Genomic DNA, 5,017 nt, shown 5'->3' with positions numbered 1-5,017 from the left:
AACGTTAAAAATCCACTAACATTAACGGAACAGTAAAACTCAAACACAATAGAGAAAGCATTAAGAAAATCGATATATTATTTCTGAGTAATCGATATGGAAATTTCAAAATGATAAATATGAATTTTTGAATTCCAAAAAACCTACGAGGAGCACCAAGTTGAGCGCGAGTATATTTACGAGGTAGAGAACTCATTTGAGACCACTGAGATGACGGTTTACTTTTATATCAGCGAAATCAAGAAAACAACACGTACATATCTTTTACACATCTATTCGTGAAATGAAAAACATGATAACCAGCTAGAAATGGATAGAAATCAACACGTCACTATAAAATCCCTATGACCGCCAGCAGGCAGTTTCCACCGCTTCTTAATTGTTGATTTGTGCTTAGGAAAGCATTCATTATGATTATGAATGTCAATAATAGTGTCTCCTACAGTTTATTTATTCGATATTGCGCGACGATTTAAAAAAAATATTGTAGATCTCGTCGAACTGTGCGAGAGAACTATAAAATGTTAAGAGTTCCGGCTTATTGCAACTGTCAAGCACTATATTCTATTGGAAAATGAAAATAAATAAGTTGCGAACTTCAATGTTATTCCACTATTTGAAAAATTAAGTATATTATGCAATTTGTTCAGTAATCATTATTAACACTTCCGTAACGAAACTGTATTTTCGATAACAGACTATAATTTCTTCATTAATAGTAAGGGAATTGGGAAATCTACATACCAATAAAAACAACTTTACTCTACCATTCCAAGTGTAATGTAAATCTATTACAAATGAAGCAAAACATTCCAAAAAAATGAAACCAAATCTAAATTTTTTCAAACTTTTCAAATAAGCGCGGTAGCCGCAAATACAAACGGAGCTACGAAAAATACGTCTATGCATTCTAGGGCGAAATATTGTGTTGTTGAATTGAACAGCTTTTGTATTGGAGATAAAGGCTTTCTCTCTGAAATGTGAAAAGAATATCATTGCCTTTAGAAAATAAGAATTTTAATTTGATGGGATATCTGTAGGCAAAAATCTATAGATTTCAATGGTTTTATTCCAAGTATTAAGGTTCAATACGAACCGACAATATATTAATTTAAAGTTAAAAGCGTTCATTATTTTCTCATTGAATGCACTGGATCAAATAAATCTCGAATGTAATGTGTTGAAAGTTAAAAGCAACCATTCAATCATCGTATGACTCCACATGACGACAGTATGACGCAGTGGTTAGAGGCGCCCTAAAATTCACGATTGATCCTTGGTTCGATTCCGGGCTTACTAAGTCGTCCATATCACTCTGGGATCGGAAAATTATTTAGACTCTTACATTTGTCAGATATCGTAAGTTTGTATAAATTGAATATGTATTCAACCATCTCAATGATGTCTGCTGAAGTCGAATGCATGGCGCATCGCCTCACGGATTGATCAACGACGATCCCTTTGATCCGTTATTTTATGTTTTATGACGTCACATAAGGACTTAAGTCATTGCATATTAACGCATGCCGAAAATCTGTACAACCCTCATTCGAGTGGTTTATAGAGGTTTTTTTCTTTGCACTCCTTAAAACTACTGGGAACTGGGGTTCGCATATTATTTGAAGAAGAACGACTATAAAAATACCCAGGGAAACATGCGTTTAAAGTAAACATCAATAAAATGCTCATTTTCTGTTAATATCTTTAGTACTTTAGTGCTTCGTAAATAACACTACCGAATAGTTTTTGCGCTTGATTAATTAATCTGCAGCTGTTAATAAGTAGGCAGCTAGGCTTTGAAATGACAGCCACCTGAGTCTTCTCCATAAGCAGCACAATCACGCGTGTTGTTTTTTTCAAATAATTGTCCTCGAATGAAGATTAGATCTGTGCTTGGAAATACACCTGCAAACATCTTGTAGAAATTCACAATTGCTTAGAAGTTAGGTAAATCTTAAAGGTTTAGAACATTAGGATTATGTCGAGTATTAAGTTGACATCACTGCAGTTTACAAGTTTCCCTACAGCCTCAATTCACCGCCATCTTCGTGGAATGATTCAAATCATCTGCAATCTGTAAATGAGCTTCTTTCATCAAAAATAACATGACAATAAATAAAAATATATAAATATTATATGACGAGAGAACCGGCTGATCAAGGAGATTTAGAGTAAAGACTGTTAGTAGACTGAACCGGAAAGAGGCTATTTCGATTATATCTCAGTTCTTCATTAGTAATCTGTTGCCTTTCATCATCTTTAGTAATAAAGTTTTTGTATTATCTCTAGCAAAGCAAAGGTGTTACGAAATATTGCTAAGAAATGATGAAAACTGAAGCAAGATATTAGTTCACCTAACACGGTTGGTGATTATTAAATATTAGCTATACACTATTTTTGCAGGAAAATATAACAGGTTAAAAAAACACTGGAAGTAGTCCAAAACAGGAAACAATGCTTCTGTTCAATTGTGAACATAAAGATCTGAATCCAATTCTACTTGAGAAACACAGTGGTTCTACCACTTCTTTCTATTATATGAAGTTGATGTAGAGAAAGTTGTACTCTAATATTCTTAGTTCTACAATACCCATACCATGTCCTAAAATCTCCTCTAAAATTCTGCTTTTGCATCCCGACGTCAAAAATGTGGGCTATTTCTTAGAAAGCCACATCTTAGCTCAGAGTAAGCTTTCTTAACCGTAATAAAAACCTTTAAAATTTACATATTTTTGCGAACGAGGCACATATCGGTTGCATAAAATTCTGCATTTTTGGAAGCGATGAAGTCATTGAATGCAGTTTAAGCCTTCGTTTGTTTCTGAAATTTTTACCGAACAGGAAGCTGTCGAGATGCTTGAAAAAGTCGTAGACGATAGATAAGAGATGCGGCAACTATGGTGAGTGAGGCAGGGTTTCGTGGCCCAGCTCCTTCGACCGTAGCAGGGGAATGACAGCGACTTTTATATTTTCCAAGGTAGAACTCGCCGTTACGATTTTTTTGAAACAAATGTCGCCCTGTGCATTCCTTGGCCTAATCCTCATTGCTGTTTTAAATACTCTATTCTGCAACAACGCCCGAGTTTGATCTCGTTTTCTCCTATTTTTTTCAAGCCGAATCCACACACAAATCCGTGGACCTTCGTAGATGGTGAATACGAGGAAACCAATAAGAGATGTGCTGGGACCCGCAGAACATCTGACGTCGGATAATGGAAGAACAACTTTGCTCCTGTTTTTCGCCCTAATCTTCGTCCATAATTCAAAATACTCCACGGAGATATGTGAAAAAATTCAACTCAGTTAATCCCAGACACATAGTTAGTGGCTAACTTATTAGAACTATGCCAAAAACGACTACGTTAGTAGATAGTGAAACGCTGAAGAGATGGATTTTTGGCTTCTGAATTGTCGGAATGATTTATATTTTTCAAATACAGGTAACCATACTCATGAATAAATCTATGAGTTTTTCTCAATGTGCATGGATTGTATTTTGCATGTCAACTGACCAGAAGGCTGAAATGAAGTGAGGTGGTAGAAATGGGACACCGTGTGAGGTAGATTCCAATAAATAAACCCGACTTGTAATAGGAGGAACTTGACAAGCTACACCTTTGTTAGGTCCTGCATTGCAATGACAAAGCTTGGCAAGCCTGCCGTGGATATCTTTTATCACAGATATTGAAAACAGAAAGCCTCATACAAAAAAATCATTGTGCTCCTGGTGCTCATGGGGTGTGGAGAACAGATTAGTCGACTGTGTCAGAGATGAGCATAAACGGTTTCAATCAATTGATAAACCACAAAACTGATTGTAAAGGTAATGCAGCAAAAAATTATAAAAGATTGAGGAAATATTTGGATTATTTAGAGTAGATTGCCCAATTTCGTAACGCGAAAAGTTCACGCTTTTTTTCACCATTTTTCTTAGTGATCTTGTTCTAATACTAACTTGTACTGATTCTGGGTGGGTACCTGTAGCGTAGTAGTTAGAGGTGCAATGGAATAGGCACTATCTGAGTGTTTGATCTGAGAGCCGATCTAATCAAGTCCTTCCTTCCTCTGGTAACGAGAAATTGGTGCCAGACTAGTCTGGGAGGATAAGGCCAGTGATTTCATACATTGCCAGGTAACCGGAACTCATTGCGTTCAATCACTTTTACAATGCCTGAAGTCGAATCCATGATGCATTGCTCAGAAAATCAACGATAGTGACCAATGCCGAATGGTTTGTCCATTGTCCTTCATTGATTTGGACTACTGAGATAATGTCGTTTCAAAATTTGACTTTTTTAACTTTCAATTGAACAGTGACGCAAAATCGTTGAAACTGGTTGCATTGAACTGCATTTGGTCAGAGAATTGCTAATGATCAATGGTTACAACGTTCGTTTCGGAATGTTTATTGATGGAGAAAAGCAGCTTGAGGATTACAAGGATCGCAGCTACCCTTATGATGACCAAGAGAAAAGACACATGAAGAAAACCCTGAAACACATTTGTGCGAAATTACGCTCGAAGAATTTTGCGGCCACTGGTCATGGATGTTATTGAGCACATGAAATCATAACGCATAAAATCCTGGGAAAATTACTACGGCAAGAATTAGTGTGCAGAAGTCGCTATAATGTACTAAAAATTGGAATATAGGATGTTGATGAAAGATCGGTAAAGACGGTTTCTACTATGTAATTATAAGCAGCGCGAATTGCAAGTGGTAGTGTAGAAGGACATGTTGGAGTTGGATATGTTTACTAATTTAAAGTGGGAATTACGGATTACTGCCACTTCAAAATCCTGGACAACTTCATTCGCACTAAACATCAATTCAGAAGCGACCAAACAGGCCTTTGACGACTTCAGACTAAAAAATCTTATCTTCTGCATGGATGGAATGTCTAAACTTGTACAGTTAAAAAAAAAATTCAGTACTTATTAAGGCTTTCACTTTGGCCGATAAAGTTATTTTTTTTAACGATGTTGTAGTGGTGTTCAATTTTCTGCTCAAAATCGG

This window comes from Mesoplodon mirus (assembly GCF_964341445.2).
Source record: "Mesoplodon mirus genome assembly, contig: HAP1_SCAFFOLD_434, whole genome shotgun sequence".
In the NCBI taxonomy this organism is placed as follows: domain Eukaryota; kingdom Metazoa; phylum Chordata; class Mammalia; order Artiodactyla; family Ziphiidae; genus Mesoplodon; species Mesoplodon mirus.
Note: the sequence above shows the minus strand (reverse complement) of the source record.